The following is an 8,479-nucleotide window of genomic DNA, read 5'->3' on the forward strand; positions in this document are numbered from 1 at the left end:
ATTCTAGCAGATTATAGAAAGTTTACACTCCCCTGACTTTTCAGTCTCACCATACGAATTAAAACAGTGCTGTTTGCCTAACCATTCAGAATTTAACAGCAGGTCTATGTTAAATTCAAAAGTATATTTAACATTATATGTACACGTAAAAGAGTAAATTGCATGTGGGTAACAATTACAGTCTTCACAATTAGAGGTAGCCTCTTAGGGTTGGTTTAATCATTCCTTTTAGAATTTTAGGCATCCACCTATACAGCTGAACATAATCTGATTAATAAAACTCATACCCTTATGATGCCTAGGTCTGTTTTCCAGGAAAATGGTCCTTTGAAATGCTTATACTGCAAGAGAGAATAGTATAGGAAACATGTCCTGAAGTTAGGAAAACACATTGCTATACATCATGAAGGTAAAATCAGGTGAAAACAGAATTGCAACCGAAATACAGAATCAGTTCTTCGTGTATACAGCTAATTGCATGTGCACACAACTGCATTAAGATATCTGAGCATTCAGCTACATTTTTCAAGCAACTGCCATAACCACATGCCATCTACTGCTAACCACAATTTGATAAGCAATTACTTCTTTCAGCAGCAGCAATGCCGGCAGAAACAGCCCTTACCTCCTGCTCCCTGCCACATGTTCCTTCCTCCCAGGCCGCTTTCTCAGCCCTGACACAGCAGCCACACAGTCAGACAGATTAGAGCTAAAAGTAATGGATAACCAAGGAAGAAAAGGCACTTTTGAACCCGCGGCAGGTCCCCAATGCACTTCCCCACCAGCCCCACAAATGGCCGTACTAGTACAGCTCAGAGGGTGGCAGGGGGCTGCTTACGCAAGCACAGCTCTCTAAGGAAACGCGTGCCAAATTTCTCCCTGAGGAAGTGATTGTGTTTGCACCAAAACATCTGAAAAATCTTCCCCCCCCTGTGCCCAGCCCATAGGATCTTGGCCTGGAAGGGATCCCTGGGGGTCTCCTAGTCCCTTCCTCACAGTCACAGGCAAGAACCAACCCAGCAACTCCACTCAGCCAGGAGATCTACTGCAGCGAGCCGCTCGTTAGGCAAATAAAATACAGCTTGAAGCTTAAGTCAATGTGCAAGATAGGGAAAAAGAAGGTTCCTCAGGTTTGCCCCCTTTACATATCAGTTAAATCAATTCTGATAAAGCTTTGTAAAATTAAGTTGCGCACTGTGCTATGTTGTCTTTCATCGTCACTTTCCAGCCCGAGTTTAAAGGCAAAAGTTAATGATTGATTTCTAAAGGCATTAATATGGAAACCCCTAAGGGAAGCCCAGAGAAACCTTCCATTAAAATACAGCTTCTGTTACACAGTTGCAAAAGATGGAAAAGTAAAAAATATATTTTTATTATATTTACAATGCAAGTAAAAAAAATGAAAACCAAATATTGAGCTATGTATAGCTCAGAAAATAAACATGAAAAGGCAGTGACAGCTAATGATTTGAGGTAATAATATGGCCCTAACTGAGGCATAATAGAATGACTCCGAACAAAATGCAATGCTGTTTCACTTCATTAAGTTTCATGTTATCCTCCAATTTCCCAGAGCTAACGGAAACGTTCCCTCATTGCCCCTGCAGGAGTGGACTTACAACAACAAACAGACCCAGCTACCCCAAACAGCTTGTTAACTTAATGAAATCAATTCACTATATCACACAAACCCAAATTCACTCCAAATACCTAATTAACAACTTACCCCTAGAAATATTAAAGAGAGCACATCAATAGATGAGCAGCAAATTATCAGAAAGTTCAAGGTAAGGGTAACACTTGTATTTTGGCGCTTTTTTTCTTTTTTCATTGAACAGTTTCCTGAACTTACTCAGCTTTCCTGTGAACACAAAATTTCCTGTAAGACACATGCCTACAATACCACCTGGCCTAAGTATATTATTGCACACCTGGTTAAGTCCTGCTAGGGACCGAGTATTCTCCTAGAAATGAATTGTGTTAGTATCCCAGAAGAAGTATCAAGGCCATTTGGGATAGGGATCCCTGCGATTAGCCACTTCCCCAGCTAACTATTTCTGTGGAAGCCCACAGACCAGCAATTCCAGCTTGTCACCTAGTAGCCTGCGCCTCAGTTTTGGGAGCTCTTCTAGGAGCCAGTTGCACAGCCCCGGCCCAGGGTGGGCCAAGGGCAGTGGCCGAGGGGTCCATGTGCCACGGGCATGATGTGGGCAGCCAGCCCTCACTCCGATAGCTCTTAGAGCTGTCTCCAAACAGGTATATTTTTTCTGCTTATGCAACAGAAAAAAAGAGAATGTTTTCCTCATACCATCTAGGAACTTGGAACGCTGTTTATTCTTCAACTTTCTGACTAGCATTTTATCTAACCAACAGCTTGTATATCTGCATGCACACATATACAGTTTCTTAATTAATGGTGGGCTTTACATTTATTTTTATTCATTTTCTTAGCGTTCCTGCAGTTCTAGGCTCCACGATGCGGGCAGGGCAGGAAAGCGACCCAGCAGAAGCCCGCCCGGAACGCTGCGAACCGCCGCCGGGGAGCCCCGCACCGCTCCGCGCCCCCGCCTTCAGCCCTGTCCGCACCGCTGCGCGCAGACCCAAGCCGCCCCCCCACATGCCCAGCGCACCCCAACCCCGCCGGCTTGCCCCCCAGTCCCTCCGCGGACGACCCGCGCAGCCCCTACCTGCCGGCTGCAGCCCCCGCAGCGGCGGAGCGGGGCGGCCGGTGCGCGCTGCCCCCGCGGGGGCGGTGGCTCCCGCGGACTCGGGGCGGGGGCCGGGGCTGGGCTTCGCACCGCGGATCCCGCAGCCCACGGGGGCGAGGAGGGACAGGGAAGCGGCTCGGGTGCATCTCGGAGCTCAAGAACTCGCAGCAGCTTCCCCGACCCCCTCGGTCGCCCACCCCGGCGGCTGGCGAGCAAAAAGCCGCTGGCTGCGGGGGCGGCGGCCCCGTCCCTCCTGCCACTGCCGGCCCGGAGCCCGGTGGGCTCCGCGGGACCCTTCCCCTCACCGTGGCTCCGGCTCCCACAAACTGTTATTCGAGGGACCTGGAATCCCTCCGTGCGTGGTACCTTCGCCAACGTGAGAAGGGCGTCTCAGCAGTGCCACGGGCACTTTCATCGCATTAGGAGCGATTTTTTTCCCCCCATCAAGGCAAAGCCTGTACTGGGATTTCTGGATCAGTGCTCTCAAGCATTTCAGAAGGTATTTTTGCACTGTTCCAAAGTCAGGCAACGCTGAAGAGTGGATGCGTATACGGATGGCCCTCTGTCACATACACCATTAGGAGTCGTGCTGCCGCTGCTTGCTAGTCTTTAAATTTTCAGACTCAATTCAAAGCCCCAGGCCAGGGGCAGGACTCATACAGATTTCAGCAGGCTTTGGACCCTAGACTCTTGGAACAAGTTTCAAATTCCAGCAGCCTTTTGTTTATCCAAGGAAGATAAACTAAGTGGCCTGCTGAATACTGCATGGGTTTTCAGACAAGATCTGGAAAACAGCAGGTCTTTGCTCAGAGGGGACATTAAACATCCTGTGACACTTTCCATGAGAACAAAGATAAAATGGGACCTTTTCTTACCCTTCCCAAACACTGTCGCCAGACAAAGGGCGGCCTGGTTCCTGTCTTTCACCCGGGATCTTTCGGCCTTTCAGTGGTGCTATAAAGAGCAAGTGCAAAGCTCCCAGGAGCGCGTAAGCAGAGCCACAGGAGAGGGTGGCTGGGAGGTGTTTGCTACACAGCTCTTCCAGGCTAAATTCAAAATCCTTCAGCATAAGGAAATACACACAATTTGGGTAAGACGGCAGCTTCGGGGAGGATTGTTAATTGGAAAAGACTCCCCTTTCCAGGTGTCAGTGCTATTCTATACAGGACAGTGGCATGTCTAGGAGACATGAGTGTACAAGTGCTTCCCCCTCCTTACCTGCATGCCGTGGGGTGAAGCTGTGCGTGGGGCAGCCCACACCACCCACGCACAGCTTCCCGAGCACAAGTGCTCCCCTTCCGACGGCATGGGAGCTCACAACAGCTGTAGAGAAACGGGGCTTGGTTTTCCCCACTGTGTGGGTGACAAAAAATTGTTCTTGAACAAGAAATAAGTACAGTTCTTACTTTCATGGTGGAATTTTCATTTTTTTTTTCCTCTTTTTCACAGCCCTGCAATATTTTTGAAAGATTTGTAACCTTACCTGGATTAAACTGTGCTTCATGTTGAAAGATTTTCCTTGCCAAAACACGCTGCTAGCGTAACTGCAAGAAGCTTTATTTGCACTGCGTAACACTGCAAGATAACAGACAGCTCTGAACAAGATGGCCTGTGCATCAAGCTACCATTGAAGAGACTGGGGATCTCAGCATCGCAACCTCTGCAGGTCTGGTTGGCAGCGTCTCTATGACAACTCCCCATCAGCGATGGGAGCGACAGTGGTTATCTGTGTTGGCTGCTGACGTTTTGACATCTGGGTCAACAACAGGTAATGCTTTCCTCTCAGTGGTGTGGGAAGGATATGGTCAGGGCACCACAGGAGAACACACGAACCACTTTGTGTATCGTACATACCAGGAATACACAGAGAGGCAGTAACACTGCTCATAACTCTGCTGTCCTCGCCATTGGCACTACAACAACTTTAAAACACACCTCTGTGCTATTTAAATTGTATATAAATTCATTTTCAGCGCTGAAGTATCACAAACGCGATATCATCAAAACAGCATGCATGACTTCAATTTGGCTTTTTAGAGTAACACTCTAACAATAATAGAAATACAAGGGTTTGGTTTACATTCATGTTTTCCACATTCATGACAGGATTCCTCTTGTCACTGCTAGAACAGATTTTTCCCATGCAAATTTCAACTGCTGACACCGGGTAAACAATCCATTGCATTGCTCCATCTGTCAGCCTGACAAGCAACACAATCTAACTCACCTGTAATGACCTTAATCCTTCCAGGGCTGCAGGACTATGCATGTTGCTCCCCTAGAACTGCTGTAATCACGATATCATAGGTGTACATTCCCTCATCTGGAGTGCTTCATCAGGCAAAGACAACACACCCAGGAATGGAGTTGTTTTGGTTTGGTCCCTATGCAAACAAGGACAATACCTTTACACTCTCTTATACTTTGCAAACCGCAAAAATAATCAGAAACTCTAATGCTATAGGATTTAAAGGGGAGGATAAATGCTTTTACAGTTTGGAGGATGATTAGGTGCCACTGTACAGTTTATGAGTGGCCTTCCTATGCATGTATGTTCTGAAAGTATGTTGTTTAATTGAACCTTTATATACAATTTTCTGTGGTAAACTGAAAACTCCACTATCTTCCTTCCTCTGCCATCTTCTTCCACCTCCCTGATACAGCCAGCCAACAGTACAGGGATATACTGTAATGGCACGCTCAGAGTAGCATTTCCAGATCTGGTCACTAATATTTGGATACCCAAACTTTGGCATCCTATAGTCAAGGGGACGCAGCTTCCCTGACGTCTCTGGAAATCAAGACAAAGCCATCACAGGCTGTACAAACCACAGTCCCTATGGTTCCCGCAGTTCCCCCTCTGTAGCTACAGCCCAATCTTGCTGACTCCAAGGTGAGAAGATGAAGTCTCACTTACCACTTGTGACCGCAGGCTCCTTTCTGAAGGTGAAGACAAGCACCGTTGGTTACTGACACACAGGGCAGGGCTCTAGCAGAATCTTCTGGAAAAAGAAGACTATGATGAATTCCTCGAAATAGGTGGCTAAGTCATATGTGGAACCTGGGCTAGAAAAAAGAGGGCATGTAATTGTTATTGTGTGTTTCACGTGGACATTAGTAATTCCTGGAACATAAGACCATCATATGGCATCAGACCAAAAGATGCATTTAACAGCCTTGTTTCTAATGACACCCAGAACTAGACACAGGTACGCATTGCAACCTGTTTTGCCTAAACAAGTGTATCATCATCCAGAATCTTTGGAAATTCTGACAGAAACATCCTCTCCTTCTTGATATAAACTAAGTATAGGCAGATCAATACTCAATATTAGTTGAACAAGAGGATGATTCATCTCCTTTTAGTGATTACAAGCTTCCGCATTTCAAGCCTCTTGCCTTGCTGCTGTTCATCTGGGGGTATTCCTTCTGGCCTGTCATTGAAATCCTTGGTCCAAGCACATGCTGTAAGCTTTTTGGACATGTTTTGATGCACGTATTTTATAAAGATCAGCACTCCTGCTAGCCAGAATTTTCCAGTGCAACAATTTCACTTGAAAACACAGATTCATCAAAACAAGTGTCCTATGGAAACAAGGTTCTAACAAACTTTCAGCTGTACAAAAGCAGGAGCTTTCAAAAAAGTCTTGTCTGCCTAATGCTTTTCTTTTGTCAGCCTGCTGGGCTTCCTGCTAGCAGGCCTTTTTTGGTGGAAAAAAAGGAAATTTCAAAATATCTAAATTTCATTTCACATCAGAAAAAAATTTAATTACATGTAGGAATTTTTCACAGCACAGGAATAATAAATTTGAATTAGTTGTACTTGGAAGCAAGCCTTTGCACAGCCATTCCAGTTTCTCTTCCATATCCATTTGACTGTGGACCAGAGGCTCGGGCTATTTCAATCCATACAGGAATCTGACACCAAATATGGCCTGTAATGTTGCTCTACTCCGAGGAGAACTAACCATTTCCATGGCTCTACAGCTTTTCATGGCGTTACGTTTTTGTTCTCCCTGCTGGATGACGAGTATGGCTTGCTGTGTTCTTCTGTGGAGCCGGTGTTAGCAGCTTCATCATCGACACCCTCCCCTTTACCAACTCTTGTGGAAAAGCACAGGCTAAAGAAGGCTGAACTGGGGTTCAAAGCCTGAAGGCAGCACAGGTTGCCTTTCTCCTATTCTCCAAACCATGATAACCAACTAAAAGAAGATGGCGAGCCACCACCCATTCTCCACAGCACAGAAAACCAGTCTCTTGGCAAGAATTGGCTGACAATACCTCAGACAAAACTCCATCTGGCACTGGCTGACCACTGGGCCTTTCAGGGAGAGCTCCTCACCCATCCCAGGGTACGCCAGCCGTGCCTCCGGACATATTTTCCCTCCAGCTCACCTGTAAAACACACAGCTTAGCAACTAGGACTACTTTCAATTCAGGTTTTACTACATAATTGGTGTATTTGTTGTGTTCACAGGCTGGGGGAAGAATTTCTTTGCTTTAAACTTTAATATACTCCTTTAAAAAAAAATATGCCCATTGATAAATACCTGCAGCAAACATTTACAGAGTTATCAAGCACAGAAACTATTGCCATTCCACCCAGAGAGAAACTTACAAGCATCAAAGATTTCTGTTTTATTTGGAGATGTACCAGATTACTTCCAGGGGCACTTATGCAACACACAACCTTACAGCCAATTTTTTAATAATTGTGTTTTGTTTTTTTTTTTTTTTTTTACTCTGTGAATGTGCAAGGTGGTTTTTCCCCCATTTACTTGCTTTTTTCTCTCATGCGTGGACAAAGACCTAAGCCAGAGCCAGCTAAAAGTACATCAGAAACTATCTGTTCTGTGTAGTAAGATATTTTGGTAAATATTACGATGTTGACTCTCCGCAGCCTTGCACATCGGGATTGCCTTTGTGGCTGCAAAGCTGGATGGACCGCCGCCATTTTGACTCTGAGGCGGCTCGGCTCCCTCTGGCCCACACACAGCAGTGACGAAGCAAAGTGCCTCATGGCTTCTCAGACAGGTATTTTCGGTATGGAAATCCAGTAGCCCCCCTGAGATGAGCAGTACATTTGTGAGCCAGGCTTCCCCAGCACAAACCAACCCACCTTTTCCTGCTGCAAAACCAGCCAGACGCTGTACGAGGTCTGGGGTCCGGGGCCGTGGGCCTCTGAGGCCAAAGGGGCTGCCATCTTCTGTACGTGCACAAACATGCTTTCGGGTAGGGCTGGGTAGGGGCATCCTTCACTGCTCCTGGGTGACGAATACTTGTCTGCATACAGGCTGGGAGCCTAATACCTGCTCAAGACTTGAAATTTAAAACAGTAGAGAGACATGGAACAATATTATCTACCATTTAATTGCTCTAAGGCTAACGCTGCTAATCTTATGACTGGTGACAGAAACTTGTCTCTCCATTGATAGATTTCTGACTCAAGTCCGAGTAATATTTTACTAATTAAAGTATTTTGCTTTTTTTTTTTTTTTTTGTGGACAGAAGCTCCCATCACTGCATTGCCAGTCATACACCATCACCTTCCTCCCAGCAGGGTAGGTGGAAAGGTCAGGGACTGGAAGGGAACTGTCTCTAAATTAATTTCTTTCCTTGAACAGGTATGCAAGGCAACTAGGTTAGAAAAGGAAAAGACAGTTCTTCTCTTATTCTTGTGAATAAAGAGATTTCAATTGCCAAGCCTAATGATTTCCATACATAGGAAAGACAGACTTCTATAATGTCTTCATATCAGTAGTCAGTGGACT

General features: G+C 45.9%; 1 protein-coding gene across 7 annotated transcripts in view; it reads right to left on the reverse strand.

The window, feature by feature from the left end:
* Positions 1 to 5,671, reverse strand: part of SLC16A12 (solute carrier family 16 member 12) — a 40,955-nt gene extending 35,284 nt beyond the window's left edge. For 3 of the 7 annotated variants that reach the window (XM_054206766.1, XM_054206765.1, XM_054206764.1), the window contains exon 1: positions 626 to 1,714. The gene's annotated coding sequence lies outside the window, so the exon portion shown is untranslated. The other 4 variants (XM_054206767.1, XM_054206769.1, XM_054206768.1 and 1 more) reach the window with 4 other exon arrangements.
* Positions 5,672 to 8,479: the final 2,808 nt, after the last annotated feature.

This window comes from Rissa tridactyla, chromosome 6 (genome assembly GCF_028500815.1).
Source record: "Rissa tridactyla isolate bRisTri1 chromosome 6, bRisTri1.patW.cur.20221130, whole genome shotgun sequence".
NCBI lineage: Eukaryota > Metazoa > Chordata > Aves > Charadriiformes > Laridae > Rissa > Rissa tridactyla.